The sequence below is a fragment of the Lissotriton vulgaris genome, chromosome 3_2, assembly GCF_964263255.1.
Source record: "Lissotriton vulgaris chromosome 3_2, aLisVul1.2, whole genome shotgun sequence".
NCBI lineage: Eukaryota > Metazoa > Chordata > Amphibia > Caudata > Salamandridae > Lissotriton > Lissotriton vulgaris.
This window is the reverse complement of record NC_141690.1, coordinates 252,518,867-252,541,324: the sequence shown is the minus strand read 5'-3', so window position 1 is coordinate 252,541,324 and position 22,458 is coordinate 252,518,867.

Below are 22,458 nucleotides of genomic sequence, written 5' to 3'. Positions count from 1 at the left end.
GGTAACGTGATTGATGTTTTAGTTGCAAGATTGATTGTGACACATTTCTTCAATGGTAAACAGACAAAATATCGACTTCAAAATATCGAATGGACAAAATATCGACTTCAAAATATAGAATGGACAAAATATCGAATGGACAGAAAACAGTCATCAAAAATATAATTTTTAAGGTAAGTAATGTAATATCGAATTTTATAAATATAGAGAGTCAAAATATCGAAGTATATAATATAGGTTATTAGTATTATCGAATTTTTAATAATATCGAATTTTTCATATTGTTTTGTATGTTAGTATATGTGTGAAAAGTGTATATTTATGTTATAATTTATTTTAAGTAATGAATGTTATGTTATTTAATTTTTGCGTAATTTAATTCTGTAGCGGGTTGTGGGTTTATAGGGGAATAGGGTGGAAAGTAATTTAATTATAATTAATTAAATATTTAAATGTATTTATTGGGATTTATTTTGAATTAATTGTTAATTATTTTTATTTGGTAATTAATTACATTATAATTGGCAATTAATTTTACTTAATTGATTAATTGATAATTATGTTAATTTTACTAATTTATTTTCTGTAGTGGGTTGTGGGTTTATAGGGGAATAGTGTGGGAAGTAATTTAATTATAATTAAGTAAATAATTTACATTTATTTATTGGTATTTATTTTTAATTAATTAATAATTAATTTTTAATTGCTAATTAATTAATTGTTAATTTGTAATTAATTTGTATTAATAGGTAATTAATTGTAATAATTTATTTTTATTTGTATTTTTAATTGAATAATTAATATATTATATTAAATTAAATTGGTAATTCTTTTTTATTAATATTTAATAGATGTTAATATATATATATTTAAATAATACTGAAGTATTTACTTTCCCTACTGTTGCACTCACTGGAGTGGGAATAGAAATTTTTACCGCTACGCTATCCAACGCTTTCTCTACTGTTGCACTCACTGGAGTGGGAATAGTAATTTTTACCCCTACGCTATCCAACGCTTTCCCTACTGTAGTAATTTTTACCCCTACGCTAGCCAACACTTTCTCTACTGTTGCACTCACTGGAGTGGGAATAGTAATTTTTACCCCTACGCTATCCAACGCTTTCCCTACTGTTGCACTCTTTGGAGTGGGAATAGTAATTTTTACCCCTATGCTATCCAACACTTTCCCTACTGTTGCACTCTCTGGAGTGGGAAAAGTAATTTTTACACCTCCGCTATCCAACGTTTTCCCTACTGTAGCACTCATTGGAGTGGGAATATTAAGTTTTTACCTCTACGCTATCCAACGCTTTTCCTACTGTTACACTCATTGGAGTGGGAATAGTAATTTTTACCCCTTCGCTATCCAACGCTTTCCCTACTGTTGCACTCACTGGAGTGACATTAGTAATTTTTACCCCTACGCTATCCTACGGTAAAATTATTGTATTTTTTAATTAATATCATGTGAATATATATATTTATGTTTTAATAACTTAAATTAATTATTTTTGATTTTAAGGTTATTTATGTATTTTGAAGTATGTTTTAGATAATTATTTTTAATATTTCATTTATTTTAAATTACTTTTAAGACATCTACAAAAATGTGATATTTTGACTAGCTATATTATTTTTAAACAATATTTTTGATGCAATATTTTTGTACTTAACTGTTTGTAGATAGGATTTCTATATTTTGGTAGTCGATATATTAAACTCGATATTTTTAATGTCTATATTTTTGTACTCAATATTATGTCAGTGATCCTTCTTCAATATATGGTTGGTGAGTACTTTGGCAGGAGTACCAAATTCCCTAATCCAATTCTTGATGTTTTGTGATGAAACTGGCAGTCAATGTTTGGGTGGGATTTTTGAATTTATTTTATTATTCTTCACCATTAGTGATGCTGGTACTCATTGCAGTGAGCACTCTCCCCGATATTTTTTCAGAACTGCCATTTGTTATTATTGAGGTTTGTAGAACGCGTAGCTACCCAGAGGGTTTCCCAGAGCGGTGGACAGTAGCAGACCAAAAGGATAAGGCCCTAGAGACTGGGAACTTGAACAACCAGGTTTTAAGCTCTTTAGGGTAAGAAAATAAGGTGGGGAAACACCTCATCGACTCAGGGAGCCTGTTCCAGAGCTTAGGGCCTAAGAAAGGGAAGGAGCGGCTACCCATCCAAGTGCATTGGATTCTGGCAACTGTAAAAAGAGAATGGCTGATTGAACACAGTGGGCGAGGAGGATGGTAGGGCACCATCAGATCTTGCAGGTATCGAGGTCCAGAGCGAGAGTTGATTTTATGCATACGGCAGAGTGCCTTGAAATTGATGTGTTTATCAATTGTGAGTCAGTGGAGATCACAGAGGAGACCGGATCCAGAGGACTATTTGGGAAGTCGGAATCAGAGCTTTGGGGCTGCGTTCTGGACTACTTGGAGGCGTCTAATTGTGGTCTTATCTGCCTCCAAGGACAAGAAGTTACAGTAGTCAAGCCTTCAGAGAATCATGACTTGGATCACTGTCTATTGTGCCGAAAAAGGGAGCACCCACAAAATCCTTTCAGCCGCATGTGTACCCATGGACAGGAAAGAGTCTAGCCACAAGCCAGGGTTCTTCACTTTATGGGTGGGTCCAGGAAATGTTTCAAGCATGGTCAGCCAGTGCTGGGGACCCCAGAGCTGGGGATTTTTGCCCAGAACCATTATCTCGGTCTTGGCCCCGTTGAGTTGTAGAGGGTTGGTATTCATCCACGTGGAGACTGGGCCAAGGCAGGAATTAAGAACCTCTGAGTTGACCTCCTGACCAGATTACAATGAAAAAATAATCTGCCTATCATCCGTGTAGAAAAACAACGTCAGGCCACAGATTTCCACTAGGTCCACCAAAGGGCACATATAGATGTTAAAGAGCATAGAACTGAGGGCTGACCCCTGCGGAACTCCAGAGATCAAAGAGTAAGGATTCCACACAGCCACAGTTAAAAAGACCTGAAAGATACGGTTCACTAATGAGGTAAACTAGGTGAGTGCTGACACTTAGAGATCTATTTGAGTCAGTCAAAAGTATCGAAGGCAGACATAAGATCCAATAGGATCAGTGCTGTAGGCGTCTAGGAGTCATCGTAGATGTTCTGTAACTCCTAGCAGGGAAGAATCAGTGCTGCGTCTTGCTCTGAAGCCTGAGTGGGAGGGTTGAAAGCGTCCTGAGCCTCCACAAATGAGGCAAGTTAAGCATTGACATGTTTTTCCAGTATTTTTTTAAAAAAATTATGAGAAATTTACGAATTTTGCAGATCCTGCAAAGATGGAAAAAGCAGGAGGATGTTACTGCGTTAATTTGGGGCCTCATGGACAGGTCACTAGATATGATGACCCCTAGACTCTTCACAGAGTTGACGGGGCAGGGCGGAGGCCCCAGAGATGTTGGCCAGAAGCTGGAGGTCCAAGAATTAGCTGCCCCGCCCGTCAACACCAACTCAGTCTTGCTGGGATTAAGCTTGAGCTGACTGTAGTGCATCCACTCAGAGATCGCCAGAATGGTGGTTTGGAAATTAGAAGAAGAAGAAGGGGAGGGATGAATTGGAAAAATCAATTGTAAATCATCCGCATAATTGAAAATGGTCACAGGAGTGTGACTAAGAGAGGCCAGGAGGGGTTGCATATAAAGATTAAACAATAACGGTGACAAGGTAGAGCCCTGAGGGACTCCGCAGAATAAAGGGGAGTAAGAGGCAGAGTAAGTGGACCTATTAGTTGGGTCCAAGTGTTTTTTTTGTAGCTGGGGAAGTACCAAAGAATGCTCCCATACTTTGGGCAGATGCCACTTATGTGAAGAGGAGTTCAGAAGTGACTCCATTGGATGTAAAGGGTGTGGGCTTAGAATGTCCAACTTGGCTGGAGAATTCGGGTCTAAAGTTCCCTACCCTCACCTGTCCCCCCAGTCACACTCAGCGCTACGAGGCCTCTGGGTAGCCTGCGCTTAACAAAACCCAATTAATAATAATAATAATAATAATAAAGTTGAGCCTGATTTAATTGACTGCTGTAATGTTAAATGTTAAATGTTAAAAATGCTTATACCGCGCATGGTCACCAATCGGTTTCATGGCACTCAAAAACAGTTGCGGGGAAACAGAACAACACAGTAACTCAATAGGCTAACTGAAACAGGTGAGTCTTGAGTAATTTATGAAAGCAAGCATAGCGAGGGCAGATCCTGAGGGACATAGGAAGAGAATTCCACAACGTGGGGGCCAGAAAAGAAAAACATGAACCACCATGCTTTTTGCGTCTGAACCGAGGGGTCGACAGCAGGTTGTGAGAAGCCGATAGAAGGTCTCTAGAGGGGGTATAGCACTGAAGGCTAGATGTAGTAAAGGCCGGGGCTAGATCTGATAGTGCCTTAAAAACGTGCAGCCAAGTTTGAACAGGCAGCGGTAGGCTACGGGGAGCCAGTGTAATCTTTCCATCAGGGGCGAGACATATTGGAATTTGGGCTGTTGAAAGATTAGTCTAGCCGCCTGGTTTTGCACCTGCTGCAACCGATGGAGATGGTAGGCAGGAATTCCAACATAGAGGATGTTGGCGTAATCTGTACGCGAAGTGACCAGAGCCATGATGACAAGAGTGAGTGCCTCGGTGTTGAGAAATTTACGATTTTTGCAGATCCTGCGAAGATGGAAAAAGCAGGAGGATGTTACGGCTTTAATTTGGGGCCTCAAGTACAGGTCACTAGATATGATGACCCCTAGACTCTTCACAGAGTTGACGGGCAGGGCGGATTCCCCAGAGATGTTGGTCAGAAGCTGGAGGTCGAAGAATTAGCTGGCCCGCCCATCAACACCAACTCAGTATTGCTGGGATTAAGCTTGAGCTGACTGTAGTGCATCCTCTCAGAGATCGCCAGCATGGTGGTTAGGTAATTGGAAGAAGAAGAAGGGGAGGGATGAATTGGAAAAATCTATTTTAAATCATCCGCATAATTGAAAATGGTCACAGGAGTGTGACAAAGAGAGGCCAGGAGGGGTTGCATATAAAGATTAAACAATAACGGTGACAAGGCATAGCCCTGAGGGACTCCGCAAAACAAAGGGGAGTAAAAGGCAGAGTAAGTGGACAGGTGGAAGGCTTGAGATCACTGGTGCAGGAAAGATGTGATCCAGGAGAGGGCCACACCCTGGATGCCCGCGTTATTTACACGGTCGATCAAGATGGTATGATCGACCATGTCAAACGCCGCCGACAGGTCCAACAGTACAAGGGCTTGGGCGATGTTTTTGTCGGCACCTTGCCTCAGTGCATCCATCACAGCCACAATAACAGCTTCGGTGGAATGCGCAGGTCGGAAGCCTGCTTGCTGGTTGTCCAAAAAGGCAGAGCTCTCGATGAATGCACTGAGGCAGCGGGTGACGTAGGTCTCTAAGATTTTCCCCAGATAGGGAAGAAGGGAAATAGGTCGAAAGTTACTCATAACCGAAGGGTCGGCGCCGTAATTCAAGGAATCAAGAGGAATCCGAAGAGAGCAAAATCTGCGGTTTACTGGCGTTAGGCCCATATCTGGCATATTGTCTTTATGGATGGAAAAGAGGATGAGATTGAGATTTGAGGCAGTGTTACCAGTCTGAGTGATGCTAGTCCCTGCTGAGGCTTAAGTGAGCTGAATGTCTGTCCCCTTGTCAAATTCTTCTTTTTCTTGATACTTTTCTTTTTCTGGTTTGATTTTTTAATTTATTTTCAAGATTGCTGAATTGCTGTGTATTGGTTATCCAGCACACATGGAATTTTCAAGAAGTACAGTTGTCCATTTTGACATGCCAATCTTTTGGAAAGAGCCAAGAGGTACTTATGGAGTATCCTAAAGCTTAAATATTAGGGGCAGAGTTAAAATGGTAGCAATTGTTTTTAAGGAGAGCAAACTCTTGGCACCTAGATGCACCTCTTTAAAAAACACTCCAACACAAATCTCTCCTATCACTCATTGACTTTATGCTTGTCTCTGACCCTGCACATTTCTCTGATGCTTTTTGTCTGGGCCTCTGCATTAGCCACATACATGTATACATAACTACAGTCCACGGTCAGGCTGAAATAAAGGGAGCATGGAGTCGTTTTGGCAGCATAGTGATCTCCAGGTAACTTCAGCTTGTGGTTTACAACAGCTCAGGTGCCCTGTGTCAGTGGGTACCTCTGTTTCCCATGTAACTCAACTAATGTTAAAGCCCACAAGAACAGATCTGGTCACTTTACTAAAACCAAGCGAAGTGAACTTGTCTCAATTCCAAAAAGCAAATGGGGGTGCCAGGAATTGAGAAGAGATGCCCATATGCAGTGCCTGCAACAAAAGTTCTCTAGTGACATCTTGTTGATCAAATCATGAAGATGAAAATCCTATGTGCCAGTCTCAAGACATCCAGTCGTAAAGAACCGGACCTCTGTAGAAGCTGGCCAGTTATCCCTTCCCAAAACCCAAGAGAAAGTCTTAGCATATCATAACAAATATCCAATCCTTGGGGCCACTGGCCACCTATCCTTCATTGAAGAGGAATCTAATGATATTGACGAAGGCTCTCTCCATCCAACGGCTGGACGTCACTGTGTCCACCGCCTTCTCCATTGGTTAACCAGATCCTATAGAATCTTCCTCATGCCACCAAGTCAAGGTAGTTCACCAGTGAACCCTCCTGTTCTCAACTGTTCATAATATATTGAATAAAAACTCACACCTACCCATTTATCTCATAATGGTGAACACAGTGGAGAGAAGGGGCTGTAAGAAGGCACATTGATCCTCAGAAAAGCAATTATATCTATATTTATGTACCTTTGTTAAGAAGACAATTTCAAGCATAAAGGACGGTCTAGCACAAAAAAGCTGCAGCTTCCCAAGTGTTGTGTTGGCTTAATTGAATGCTGAAAACACTGATGACCCCCAAACAAGCATGCCGGGACGTACTTCCCTCATTCCCCTCCCCCAGCACCGAAGAGAATTGCAGTTGTCGTAGTTTCCTAAAAGTCCGTTTGGACTTGTTTAAGATTTCCAAAAACAACCGAAAATCTGTCTCAAACAAAGGTGTGAATTTACGCATGCAGGTTTAGTATTTTTTTGTGATTCGCCCCCATAGGCGAACTGAGGGGCATATTATCAACAACTAGCGATATCTATTGCCAAATGAGGTTAGCGATTTTTTTTTATCGCCAGGCATCGACGGATTTTATCGCAGAGATATTGTGCTATTAGCAACGTTTATCTCCAAAGCGATAAAATATCCGGCGATATCCCCGAAATGCGAGAATATCACTGGAAATCCAGCGATATTCAGACATTATCGCTAATAGGGTCTTAACCTGAATATCCACCTCCCATTGGATATACAGGTCAATAAGGGGTCTGAGCAGGCGTTAAGTTTTGGCCATATTCGCGCTTAGCGCACATTTTTTTATCGCTTCGCCTGCGTTGATAATAGGTGATAGCGATGTTAGCGACTGCTTTCAGTCGCTAACAGGTTGGGTACGCCCACTTTGCATGTCATTAGCGATAAATATCGCTGACATGCAAAGCGGGCCCCAAACCGGTCGGTATCGCCTACAAGCTGTCGCTAACTGCAAAAGCGGCGATAATCTCTTTTCGCCCGCCTTGATAATATGCCCCTGAGTATGAAATATGAAATGGAAACTTTTAGCGCTAAATAATGACTTGAAATTGTGGGTGTTGGTGGCATTGATTCTCTTTTCCTAATAATACATTTTCATTGGTGTCTATCATATACAGCTATTGGGCGCACTTAGAAGAATAGAATTAGGCCTAGGGCTGATGCTTGAGGAATGTAATTATGCTAAGGAATACTGCTTGGGCATATGATTAGGGTCTGGTGTTTTATTTGAATTACAATTTAAATTAATTAACTTCAGGTATATATTGCAAAAACAATTATGCTCATACAACTGGGAAAATAGTTCACTTTGCCTGGCAGTATCGTTTGAAGTAATTAAAAATGATGGTGCTCATATTACCAGAGCTATGTTTACCTTTCTGATGAAAATCTCACAAATTATTTTTGAGAAAAAAAACGTTAGATTGCTGCATTTAACCTGCCGCATGTGTTCCTCGTGTCAGTTTTGTGTAACTGTTAACATTATTTAAAATACCTCGTAGAATTGCATAGAGTGAGGGATTGTGATATATTGGGGAGAAGGATTTGTGTAATATTGTTACGCGAACAAAGTTTGGGGAGATGCAAATTGTTGGTATTTTGCAAAAATGTTTATTTTTACACCGTGGCGTACTTTCCCCCCACAACCTGGTAATACTTCGGGCGAGTAGTCGTTTGCACAGGAAATAGGCGGCTATTTTTTTGCAAGTTAAGCTTTCCTAGCAATTTCGAAACTGTATTTGTGTTGCGAAAAGGCATGTCGATCCATAGTGCAGCAGGTTCAGTGCATCCAAGTTTTAACCATATCCTTTTCTGTGGGAGTCCCCCGACTGCATTGAATGGGTGCTGCATTCATCTGACACTTATTCCGACCCTGTGAGAAGCTCTAAAGTGCTTTGAAGGTGACTAGCAAGCTACTCTGTGGGATTGCAATGGATGGAAGAGAGAGACTTCTGGTGGCTGGGTCTGGTGGCGCAGTGGACAAATGCATCCACTGTAGGGGCTTGTGCTCGACCTCATGGTCACAGGCTCTAATCCCGTCGGGTCCACTCAGCGTTTCATCTATCTGAGGTCGATAAAATGAGTACCATTGAGTTGGGTAACAATGTACATCTGTTATTCAGCGCCTTGAGACCTTTGGGTGATAGGTGTGCTTAAAAATGTACATGTTATGTTATATGGGGAGGGGAGGAGAGAGCTATGCTTGTAGTGGGTAGTGCAGGTGCCGTGTATGAGGGCAATAGTTGTTCTTTCATCTGGTTTTTGTTGCTACGCCTATGCATGAGCTTGAAGCAAATGGAATGAGAGTTAGGACCCTTACGAGTAAAGTTCAAGTTCAAGTTTAAAATTTGTATAGCGCACTACTCACCGAGAGGGTCTCAAGGCGCTTGAGGGAGGGGGGGTACTTTACTTATCGAATATCCAAGGGGCATATTATCAAGCCTGTGCGCTAAAATTATCGCCGCTTTATCGGCCGAAAACGGCCGATAAAGCGGCGATAATGGGCTTGATAATATGCTCTATCGAATTCCAATCGAAGCCCATGTTATATGTGAAGACATCTAACATGGGCTTCGATTGGAATTCCACAGAGCATATTATCAAGCCCATTATCGCCGCTTTATCGGACGTTTTCGGCCGATAAAGCGGCGATAATTTTAGCGCACAGGCTTGATAATATGCCCCCAAGTTTTTAGTTGTTTTCTGAAGGAGAGGTGGTTCTGTGTAAGGCGGAGGTAGGTGGGGAGTGAATTCCAGGTCTTGGCCGTTAAGTAGGAAAAGGATCTTCCTCCCATGGTGGATCTTTGGATGCGTGGAATTGCGGCGAGGGCTTGATTGGACGATCGTAGTTGGCGCGTGGGGGTGTAAAAGGACAGGCGCGTGTTGAGGTATTCGGGTCCTAGGTCGTAGAGGGCTTTGTGTGCGTGGGTGAGGAGTCGGAACGTTATTCTCTTGTTGACGGGGAGCCAGTGGAGGTCTTTCAGGTGACCGGAAATGTGAGCTTGGCGGGGGATGTCTAGGATGAGTCTGGCTGAGGCGTTTTGGATGCGTTGGAGTTTTTTCTGTAGTTTGACTTTGGTTCCGGCGTAAAGGGTGTTTCCGTAGTTCAGTCGGCTTGTGATCAGTGCATGGGTGACCGTCTTTCTTGTTTCGGTGGGGATCCAACTGAAGATTTTTTTGAGCAAACGTAGGATGTTGAAGCATGATGATGAGACGGCGTTGACTTGTCTGGTTATCGAGAGGGAGGAGTCCAGGATGAAGCCCAGGTTATGTGCGTGGTCCGTTGGTATTGGTGCGTTTCCCAGGGCCAGAGGCCACCATGAGTCATCCCAGGCGGAGGGGGATGATCCTAAGATGAGGACTTCCGTTTTGTCCGAGTTCAGTTTTAAACGGCTGCTCTTCATCCACTCGGCTACTTCTTTCATCCCTTCATGTAGGTTGGTTTTGGCGGTGTTTTGGTCTTTGGTGAGGGAGAGGATTAGCTGGGTGTCGTCTGCGTAGGAGATGATGTTGAGGTTGTGTTGGCGCGCGATGGATGCGAGGGGACTCATGTATACGTTGAAGAGGGTGGGACTGAGTGATGATCCTTGTGGTATGCCGCAGATGACTTCGGTGGCCTCTGATCTGAAAGGGGGGAGGCGGACTCTCTGAGTTCTTCCGGCGAGGAATGAGATGATCCAGTCCAATGCTTTTCCTTGTATTCCGACGTTGCTGAGGCGTTGTATAAGGGTGCTATGACAGACTGTGTCGAAGGCTGCAGAGAGGTCAAGTAGGATGAGGGCAGCTGTTTCTCCGTTGTCCAGTAGAGTTCGAATATCGTCTGTTGCTGCGATGAGGGCAGTCTTGGTGCTGTGTTTGGCTCGGAAGCCGGACTGTGAAGGGTCGAGGGATTTGTTGGATTTGAGGAAGGCGGCGAGCTGATTGTTGACGGCTTTCTCAATGACTTTGGCAGGGAATGGGAGGAGCGAAATGGGGCGGTAGTTCTTAAGTTCAGTGGGGTCTGCAGTGGGTTTCTTCAGGAGGGCGCTGAGTTCGGCATGTTTCCAGCTTTCTGGGAAGGTAGCGGAGGTGAGGGAGCAGTTGATGACGTCTCGGAGATGGGGTGCGATAATGGAGTCTGCTTTGTTGAAAATGTGGTGGGGACATGGGTCGCTTGGCGTGGATGGAGTTCATCAGGCGAATGGTGTCTTCAGTGGTGATTGGGTTCCAGGCGCAAAGGTTGTTGGAGGGGGGTTTTAGTTCGGAGGTGGGTGGGGTGGACTGGTCTCCAAAGCTGTTATGTATGTCAGCGATTTTGTTGTGGAAGAACGAGGCTAGAGAGTCGCAGAGGTCTTGGGAGGGAGTGATGTCGTTGGTGCCGGCGGTGGGGTTGGTAAACTCTTTGACGATGTTGAATAGTTCCTTGCTGTTGTGGGTGTTGTTATCGAGTCGATCCTTGAATGCTGATTTCTTGGTGGATCGGATCAGTTGGTGGTGTTTGCGGGTGGCGTTCTTGAAGGTGGCTAGGTTGTCAGTGGGTGTGTTTTTTTGCCAGGCTTTCTCGAGGGTGCGACAGATCTTCTTGGATTTCTTGAGGTCATCATTGAACCAGGGTGCTCTTTTGCTACTTTGCTTGATTTGATGGTTTTTCAAGGGTGCTAATTCGTCAGCGCTGTGGGTGATCCATTGTGAGAGGTTGGTGGCTGCATGGTTTGGGTCCGATGATTTGGCAGGAGGGTTTTGGTGAAGCGATGTGAAGAGCTGGTCGGAGGCAATTTTGTTCCAGTTTCTGCGGGGAATTGGTTGTGGGTGGTTGTGGGTCGTAGTCTTTTTGTAGTTGAAGTGAACGCAGCTGTGGTCCGTCCAATGGAGAGCTGTGGTGTGATTGAAGGAGATGTGCTTGCTGGAGGTGAAGATTGGGTCGAGCGTGTGCCCGGCATAGTGGGTGGGGGTGTCAACAAGTTGTTTGAGTCTGAGATTGGCGAGGTTGTCCAGAAGGGTAGTGGTGTTGCTGTCGTTGTTCTTTTCCAGGTGGAAGTTGAGGTCTCCCAGTAGAATGTAGTCCTCGGAGGGGAGGGCGTGTGGGCTGATGAAGTCAGTGATGTCTTCGCTGAATTGTGTGTGGGGTCCTGGTGGCCTGTAGATGAGAGTGCCTCTCAGTGTGGTCTTGGGGTTGGTGTAGATCTGGAAGTGAAGGTGTTGGGAAGAGGAAAATAGGCCGTTCCGATAAGTCATAGACAAATGAATTACTTATCAGTCCTAGAGTATTTAGTGCAGTGGACGTAAATATTATGAGAGCAGCGGGTTCATCTCAAATCTGCTCAATTTAGTACATTCAACACATACATAGTAAGAGTAGTATGCTAGAGCTAATTGGTAATAGAAAGAGTGGCGGCACACAAAGCTCTGCTTCGCATGAGGAATACGAAGGGTGCGTAGTCTTATGTACACATCATGCGTCCTTAATCCACTAACCAGACACGCGTTCCACATTATGACACTTTTGCAGGTTCCTTCTTTCTCCCTGGGCGATATCTTTGGAATGGTAATGATGAATCCTCTTTATTAGTAAAGTTGGATTTGACATTATGATTTTAGAAATGCCACTTTAAGCAAGTGGACATTTCTCTGATCGTACAGCTCTGTGTGCCTGCAGCCTGTCTCCAATACACGTCTGGGGTGGGTGACAGCTACACATTGTGCATTCCCTCTAGACAGCCCCAAACACAGGAAGGTTAGCTGTGTCTGAGTACTCATCTGCATCCTGATGGCTCTTCCGGGCAGGAAGTGAGGGGAGCTGACACTTACACCTGAATAGGCAGCGTCCTGTCCCCACACAAAGGGCTGATTACACCCCATAGCTAGTCTGGAGCCAGGGCTGGGAAGGAAGGGTTTCTGTGCAATTCAAAGACCCTTCTATGAAGTTACCCCAACTTCAAAGTAATGGGACTCTGACCCCACCAGAACAGACACTTCTGGACCTGTTACTGAACTCTCTCTGAAGAACGGCTGTGCTGCATCAAGGACTGACATTATACTGGACTGCTGATCTGGACGCCCTGTTTTTCTGCTGTGGTGCCCTGCTGCTCTTTGACCCTGCTGAGGGAGAGCTGGAATGTGCCTTGCATATGAAGTGATCTCCAAGGGCTTGTTGTTTTGCCTTGTGTTGCTTGAGACTCAGTGCTATCACCTGCTCCTGTGCCTGGTTCACTGAGAGTGTACCCAGATACTTGCACCAGAGAAATCGATGCATCTCCAGTGTGCGCATAGCAGAAATGGTGCATCGACCCTGCTGCAGGATTAGACTTGACGCATCGCTCTAGGAACCAATGCATCGTCTCCAGAGCACAATGCATCGGAAATGCACATCACCACCACAGCATTGTGGAGAGTAGTACAGCGAGATATTTCTCTTTTAAGCTGTAATTCCTGAATAGAAAGGGCACCTAGGGGTAATTCCTGATTACAAAGGTGGTCGAGGGGTTTGCACAGCAGTTCATATCACTCTACACCCTTACATACGCTACAGTGATACCTTCTGCACCCTTACATACTTCAGTGATTACTGCAAAGTATGTAGGGGCGCCAAATTGTATGCCCTGTAAGTGCATTTGGTATATGGCACTGCTGTGCATACTCCTAGGTGCCCTTACATACTCTTCAGAAATAACTTCTTAAGGGCACCAAAGTAATCACTGCAGAGTATGTAAGGATGCAGAGGCATATGCACTGCTATGTTTACCGCTCAGTGCTATGACAAACTCAGAGTATATAAGCCTTATATACTGTGAGTATGTATGGGCGCGGAGGGGTATACACAGCAGTGCTGTCAGTGGTTTTTTAAACAGGGCCAGAAGAGGGAGCTGTCCCTCTATGTTTAAAATCCCCGCAGATTAAACGTTTTAAACACAGAGGGAACTGATCCCTCTTCCAGCCCTGTTTAAAAACTAAACAGTGCTGATTTATTTCGCCGGTGGAATTACAATAAAATGTAATTAACAAAGTTGTGAATGGATAACTCCTGAATACTGTTCCTCTACTCTCACAGAGATGGGTAAAACACCACTCTAACCTCTTAGTATTAGAGCTAGATTCATTTTGTATCCCCCTATCAGAAATAACTATTTCATAAACATTGGGGAATGGGGCTACATTGCCAGATTGCGTAACGTCAAATATAAGTCAAACGTAAAGTATCCTGCCCTGTATGTGTATGATACGTGGGGCACTATTCGTTAAGTCCTCTATCCACATCTCCTAAGAGCTCCCTGAAATGTTGTTGAGCCCACCCTGATCTTTAGGGGCCCGGGCGAATCCAATAATGAAGCATGACACTACTAGAGTGGGTGAGGGTTATATAACAAAAATAATGTTTTCCATTCCCGCCCTTAAACAGATGGTGTACCACCTGAGGAGATTAGTGCCCTGTGTATCATACACATACAGTGCCGGATACTTTATGTTTGACTAGTATAAAGTGGGGAGGACGTACCACTCGAGCACCTCTTTCAGCCAATGGAAGAACCTCTCCACCCTCCTGTCTTGGGAGAGTGTTTCACTCCCTTCTCCTGGTCAAAATATATCAATTTCCATCAAATAACCTCAATTACTTAAAGTCATGGTGTATCTATCAAATGGGTGTACTGAGCAGGGTGTGGGACTTCAGTATGGTATGCATTGTGCAATATGTATTGTGCATTACGAACCTTAACACTAGTGAATTTCAGGGGGGGGGGTTATATTGTTCACTGACCTAACTACATTTTAACACTGATATTTACAATACATTTCTTATTATTTGTGTATTGCATTGTATTCATCTGCCATGTATCCCTTTGGATGTGTGCACTCTGGTTTGGCTGCGGGACCATAGATTTGATTGTGTTTCTTAAACAATGGTCATTTCATGAAAGTTTTGCACCTTAAAATCTGATTTTTGTTTGCATTGCATATTTTTAGAAAACGGTACCTCTATGTGAAGATAAAATGGTATACTTATGATTGCAAATTTACAATGGTGAATTTGATTTGATTTGTTTATTTATAAAGTGCGGGCTGTCACTCGGAAGGAGCATCGTGGTGCTGGGCGGAGGAAAGTCAAGACAGAACAGGGGGGGACCCTAAATGAAGGATACACAGAATGTGTCTGAGGATCCAAAAATCCAGGTCTTCAGTGCCTTCCTGAACTGTGTTTCTGTTTTCAACAGCTTCAGCTGTGTTGGCATAAGATTCCAGGCTTTAGTTCCTAAAGGGGAGTGTTGAAATAGGTGCATGTATATCTGTCCAAGTTGTCCACTGTAGTAAGCAAATCCGAAAAATAATTTTCAAATGAATGTGCAGCTGCATCTTAATTGCACATAACATATATGCAGATGCACAGAAATTATTTATTTATTTAAAGAGTTTTATAGAGCGCTGGCTAGACCCGGAGGTATCAGAGCGCTTTACATGAGAATCAACAATGTAACAGAAAATCAACAAAGTAACAGAAAAATTTCAACAATTACACAATAAATCCCCAAAAAATAGGCAATACAATTAGGAGAGGAGAGAAAGGAGAGAGAAAAGTAGTGGAGGGGGCAGAGGATGTGAGGAGGGAAGAGACAATATGGAGAGACGAAAAGAAGTCTGTCTAAAGACCGACTGGGTAGGTGACAACCAAGGAGGAAGTCCACGGCCCATCTCACCTATAGCTAAACCAGGTAGCTCCATCGGGCATCAGACAAAAAAGTTCAGTCTCAATACATTGAGAGAGGAGAGAAGGAGAGACATAAATAGAGGAAGGATGCGGGAGGAGAAGACAGGAGGGAGGAAAAGAAGTACAACAATGTGGTTTAACAGTATAACAGAAAAAGATCGACAATTACACATTACATCAAACAATCAGCAATACATTAGGAGAGGATAGAAAGAAGAGAGAAAAGAAGAGGGGGTAGGGGAAGTGAGAAAGTGAGGATAAGGGAAGAGAAAACCGTAGAGACGAGAGGAAGTCTGTCTAAAGACCGACTGGGTAGGTGACGACCAAGGAGGGAATCCACGGTCCATCTCCCCTATAGCTAAACCAGGTAGCTCCATCGGGCATCAGACAAAATAGTTCAGTCTCAGTACATTGAGAGAGGAGAGAAGGAGAGATATAAATAGAGGGAGGAAGCGGGAAGAGACAACAGAAGAAACGAAAGGAAGTCTGGCTAAAGCCCGACTTGGTAGGTGACGTCCAAGGAGGGAATCCCCGACTAAACCAGGTAGCGCCATCGGGCATCAGACAAAATAGCTAGATCTCAAATGACACGGGAAATTCACAGGTAAACAGGGTGGGGACTAGGGCAAGGACAGGTGAGGGCAAAGGTTAGTAGCAGGAAAGAGGAGAGGAGTAGAGCGGGGAGGGGTGGGGGGAGGTAGTTCGGTAAAAGTTCCCACGAGGCATTCAAAAAGCAGGTCCGTTTCTTCACAGGTGCCATCTTGAGGTTAAAACGCCGGGTGAGAATTAAGTCAGAAGTCTTGTATTACTATGGCTGGTAGGAACGGAGGCCACAGTGTCAGACGCTCCCGACCATTCGATGTCAGAGGAAAAGAAAAATCCAAATAATGTCCGGGGACAAGTACAATTTTTGCTAATAATTCTGATTAGTGCTAATTTAGAGTTGTGGGGAATATGGAGTTTTTCTTGTTAACGAGCTAGTTCTGTCGCAGGGATTCCGTGCTCAGACAGAACTGTGCATAGAGGCTTGGAACCTCAGTGAATTAGGGTGTGCCAAAACTCACTTTAGTACCCAAAAATCCCCTACCTGACTAGCTACAGTGTCTCATTTGTTATCACAAACTCCCAATGCTTAGACAAACCAGAACATGGACTTAGTACACCTCAGGTAACGTGGAACACATGAACACTCTTTCGTTATACAATCATTTCAATCCAGAACAAGGAGTAAAAGAGGACACGTGCATATTTTAAATGTTTATTCACTAATGCAGTGTTCTCACATGCAGTATCTTAGCTAATACAAGCAAACATATTATAAGAAACTAAGTAATCAGCATAGTCACTAGTCAATAGAACACAAACGGTGAAAGCATGGCATTTTGCTAAAATGAATAGGGTTTAACAACACCTAATTCTTACCCTACCTAGCTAGTACATTATATTATATCTCAGAAGGTATCTTTGGGTTTTAGCAGGGCGGCCCCATACCTCAAGATCCTCGTGGTAAGGGATCACTTCATCAGCCACCAGCTCTCTGCATGCGAAGCACCATCAAGTGTGTTTGTATGCTCGTGTGCAAAGCAATATAAAACGCGCCTAAAGCCAGAACCTGGCTGCAGCTGCATGTATGTTATTTCTAGGGACGTGCGAAGATCAGACCTCACAACAACCACTGTGTTGAGATATCCTTGAAGGTTTCTGCACTCGCTGTACAGACACTACTCGCCAAGCAAGGCTGATATCAGAGTAACAACATATTATTCTTGCGTGAATCAAAAACATTCTACTAGGCTCAAAGCTAAAGAAACAGATGTCGTGTGCAAAAACAGCAGAAAGGTAAAATGGCGTTTAAACTCCTAAAAAGCTCATTCTAACTAAACACAGCATACAGGCTATATATATCTATATGACAGTTCCCAAAGTTTCCAGGTGTCTGTTTCCGAATTTGAAGGGTTGCCAATGATTAATGTGCCATTTAAAGAAGTCTGCCCGTTTTGCAGGGTGTTTTTGCATTGGTATATGGAGCAGCCTTCTTTTTGTTTCTAGTGTTGATTTTCTCCGTTCCGATCTCAGGGGGGCGCCATCTTATGTGGGTTGAGTGAATTCTTCCTATATTTGTTGAGCTAAAATGGTGGGAAGATTTATTTATTTGGTCATTGTAATCCTCAGGCAGTTGTCATATCTGCATACTTCCTTCCCTCTTACCCACATACTTCTTATTCAAATCCTCAAGAAATCTGCTAAACCGGGAAACCACAATTATTGTCACAAATCCCCATGCAACTTTGAGGAGCAGCAGCGTGCAGGGAGATAGATGTTCCTTGGCGCGTTGGGGTACTCGTAGTCAGAGGTAGGCATAGTGTTGAAATAAGGCGCCATGGATCACCCGTTCGAGATCAGTCCCGGGGGGCGGCCATCATAAGGTCAGGCATCTGGGAAACCTGAGCAAGTCTTGCAAATTGTGCGTGTTAGAACCATGGTCTCTAGTTGGCCGGGGTATGCACCCTAGTCCAAGTAGGGACCACCAATTCCGACAGGGTAGTTTGGCGCAGAGCAGCAAAGGCATAACTTCAGAGGCAATGTGTAAAGTATTTGTGCAACACAACAACAGTTCCCAGTAAAACACGCACACAAGAAAAAGCACTACACCAATGAGTTATAAAAATAAAAATATCTTTATCTCAGTTTTAGGTAAGGTCAATCATCAGATAAATGCAGTTGCAGGCAAGGTCAGTAATAGAAATGAACCCAGATTCCAGGTAAGATCACTAATAAGAATGAAACCAGTTTCATATCAGTAAAGCACAGTTATCTTTCTCTAGGGATTGTGCAAGATCCAAAACATGGTAGGAGTTCAATGTGCACCATTAGAAGGTTCCAATGAAAGGTCTCTTGAGGACACTGTCACAGGAATGCACACGTGGCCCCAAGGAGTTCTCCTTCACTCCCAGGGGTTTAGAACCAGTCTCTAATATTGATATTGTTGTGAGCCAACAGTCTGGCCGGCTGCTATGACCCGAAGACAGCTCCCCGTAGCCCGCTTCCCAGTGGAACAATTTCCCAGGAGGCCTCCCGCCCAAGACAGTGATAGCCGCGGAAGTCTCTGCACACACACAAGTTTTACCTGAGAGCCGGACGGGGCTGGCATCAGTTCGGTTCTTCGCCAGTCTTTTGTACCACCTTCCCTGTCCCGGACGAAGCTGGGGAGCCCTCGAGGCAGCTACCAATCCCAGTGCGGCCCTCCAGTGACGCGAGGGGAATCCTCAGAGTCTACGGCCAATGACAGCGCGGCACAGGGGTGACGCCAGCGGGGCAGGCAACGGCCTCCCGAGTCTCCTGGGCAGCCGGCGGTGCTTTCGAAGGCAATTTTGGTGCCCATGGCGGTGTAGTTGGGGTCAATTTCAGATGCAGTCAGCGGGAAGAGCCAGGCACCCGCGCACAGTGCTTTCAGGTCCCGGACCGGCGGCAGTGAAGCTGATACATGCAGCGTTTTCCCTCACAGTACTTTCAGAGCACCGTGCAGTTGGGCGCCCGGGCTGGCAGCGGTGATGTTGGTTCTCAACAGTGCTTTTCCTCACGGCGCTACACAGGGCTTCTGAGACATTAAAGGTCCAAGGCACACAGCGCTCTTTTGCAGCAGCGATTTTAGTCACAGCACAGCGCTTCTCCTCCACAGTGCCTCGTAGCGCGTTCAGGGTCCCCGGGCGGTAATGGTGATTCCGGGGTTGTCATATGAAAATGGCTTCCCAGTCCCAGTGCTGCAGAGGCAGTGTTTAGGGTATAGAGGCTGTTCGGGAGCACAGAGGTGGTCTAGAAGCGCAGAAGCCATATCCTCTAAATCATGAAGGGTGCAGTCCCAAAAAGGCAGTCCTTCTGAATGTTGTTCAAAGAAAAGTAGTTCCTTAGGGATGTTGTGGAGACACTCTGGTGGGCAGGGCAGGATCAGCAGACAGTAGGGCGGCTCAGCAGGTTATGGGGCAGCAATTCCTTGGAGCAGTCAGCCTTCCTCTCAGTGGCAATCCTCCTGCGCAGCAGTCCTCACTCCAGCAGGGATTCTTCCAGGTCCAGCAGTGTAACAAAGAAGTGAGGCCAGGACCCTCCCTTATATATCTTTCAGTCTAGGGGCTAGAAAGTGGTAGAAGTCTCTGGAAGGGTCTGTGGGCAGGGGCTTCAGTTAGAGTCCAGGGAGTTCTGGGGTGTTCCCTGCCTTCCCTGAACTAGCTGTCACAGTGACGAGAGACAGGCCGGTAGGGCTACAGTGGACAGCCCATCACAGCTCATCCCAGGGAAGAAGGTGTGAATCACAACTCCCACCTCCCAACCCAGGCAGGCTATCAGTATACAGAGGGGAGGGGGGAGTCTGCAGAGCCTAATCTAAGTGTAGGCAGGAAAAGGTCCACTTTATAAAAGTGGGATCCCTAGCATAGTAGTGTCCAAACCCCATATATCATTGGAAAGGGTTCCCCGCCCAGAGTCCAACAAGACCAAAGATGACAGACTTATTAGGTCCCTTTCAGAAGTTATCCCATAAGGGGGGGTTCCCAATGTTAGCCTATGGAGGATTAAGCCTTACTGCGGTAGCAGTGGCTTGTGGCAGACATGCCAGCCTCACAAGGTTTTAGGGGAGAGCACCTGCACCTCAGCACTGTTTAGCAGTGGGGAGGTGCCCAGAGTCCTAAGTCCAACAAAAGGTAATGTAAAAAATGGGAGGCAAAAGGGCAAAAAGATAGGGGAAGATCACCCTAAGGCTGACAGCCCAACAATGCGCAATTCAAAGCCAGCGGTAAATGGCCAAGGTTAGGGGTCTGAGAAATCCGAGGTAGGGCCTCCTTAGATCTGGGCTGCATGTTTAAAAGGGGTCGCTATAGATATTCGGGGCTGGGAGCGGCCATCTTAAAGACAGGCACTACGGGGCTCTTCCTCAGCTCTCACCTCGCTCCCTGCAGTTATCAGTGCTTGTTTCAGTCTCCGGTCCTGGGTCGCATTTAATATGATATTTATTACCACTGTTGAGGGTGGAGGGTGATCGTGACTTATGAGTTGTGAAGCCACATAGAGCGAAAATGACGTTAGAAAATCACTGTTTACTGCCTCGTGGAGTGCATATTAAACTGGCTTTACACAAGGAAACAACTCTCCTTATGGTCAACTTGTTTGTACCTTGCTGTATACATGTAACCCTTTGCAATTTTAGGTCATTACCTTTTTAAAAAAAGCAAATGAACATGAATAATTGCCATGGCGTAAGACACATATGAAAAAGAGCACAATGTAATATCAAGGCAACGGCTCTCATGAATCAATGTCCCTTGTCAGAATCAGCATTGATAGGCGAAAATCTACTGACCAGCTGCTGCACACGGCCGGGCTCGGCTCCGCTGTGTGTCTCTTGGCCGGGCTTGTCTCTGCTTTGTTGTTTCTGGCCGGGCTTGTCTCCGCCATTGTTTGCTCCTCATCGTGGTGCTCCTGGCCGGGCTTGGCTCCGCCGGGGGAAGCCTGAAACCACAACCCCCAGCAGCCTCATTGCGGCAAGGACGCCGCACACGCAAGTAGGAAGCGCCGGGAGGCGCATAAAGGAGACCACGCCAGAGAGTCCTGGGGGAGGCGAAAATCTACTGACCAGCTGCTGCACACGGCCGGGCTCGGCTCTGCTGTGTGTCTCTTGGCCGGGCTTGGCTCCGCTTTGTTGTTTCTGGCCGGGCTTGGCTCCGCCATTGTTTGCTCCTCATCGTGGTGCTCCTGGCCGGGCTTGGCTCCGCCGGGGGAAGCCAGAGACTACAACCCCCAGCAGCCTCATCGCGGCAAGGATGCCGCACACGCAAGTAGGAAGCGCCGGGAGGCGCATAAAGGAGACCACGCCAGAGAGTCCTTGGGGAGGCGAAAATCTACTGACCAGCTGCTGCACACGGCCGGGCTCGGCTCCGCTGTGTGTCTCTTGGCCGGGCTTGGCTCCGCTTTGTTGTTTCTGGCCGGGCTTGGCTCTGCCACTGTTTGCTCCTCATCGTGGTGCTCCTGGCCGGGCTTGGCTCCGCCGGGGGAAGCCTGAAACTACAACCCCCAGCAGCCTCATCGCGGCAAGGACGCCGCACACGCAAGTAGGAAGCGCCGGGAGGCGCATAAAGGAGACCACGCCTCCTCGTCCCGCGGGCGCGCCCGGGAGAAGCCCGGGACAAGGGCGGGCCCTCTGTGGCCCTCAGAGGCCTGAAGTGACTGCACGGGGCCACACACCCTGGTCCTTTTGAACTGACCCTAATTTTGTAACTATCAAGTGAGACTTTTCTTAATCGTTGTAATTACTGTGTTTATATTGCCACATATTTTGATTTACGGTTTGCCCTATCCGTGACACATGATGTCTAAATCTAAAAACGACAAACCTGCCACTGGCCCTTGTACCATTGATAATTATATGGTCAGAAAGGTTTCCCAAATCAACAGTGAACGACGGGCATCGCTGGGGAAGGGGAGTACCGCAACATGTGCGGCTGAACCCCCGCAGGCAGTGGGGGAAGTTGTGATAGAAGCCAACTGCGATGGGTTAGTTGTTGGGTTAGTTGGTGAAGGTCCTTCAACACCCAATGTGGTTAGGGCAGAGGTATATTCAGATCATCATGATGTATCTAGTGAAGAGCGGGAGAAAGTTTCATCTGGCACAAGGCCGGTAAGGACCTGTAGGAAAGATTGTCAAAAAGGGGGGGGGGGGAGCAGAAAAAGAATGGTGGTGTCGCAGAACCAAAAACTAACACTGCCCCAGGGATTAATCCCTTTGTATTCACGGGGAATAAGGAAGGTAGCTCTAATTTGAACATACATTTTGAACAGTTTACTACTCTTATTAAAAACCTGGAGTCTAAACTGGAGGTAAAGTTAGAAGAGTCACTCAGACCACTGGTTGCCAAGATAGACACCCTGGTTACGGAAGTGGCTAGGCTTAGTAGTCTGGTCTCCTCTCAACAAAGGGCAACTACAGGTATAGGGGCCAAACCGGGGGAAGGAAGGCAGGCAGCGGTAGTGCAAGGCAAAAACCAGCAGAATACCAGCAATGCTGCGGTAGCGGCTAATACCGCTAGTAGCAGGCCCTCAATAACACTAATTACCCCTGCCCAACTGGAATCCTC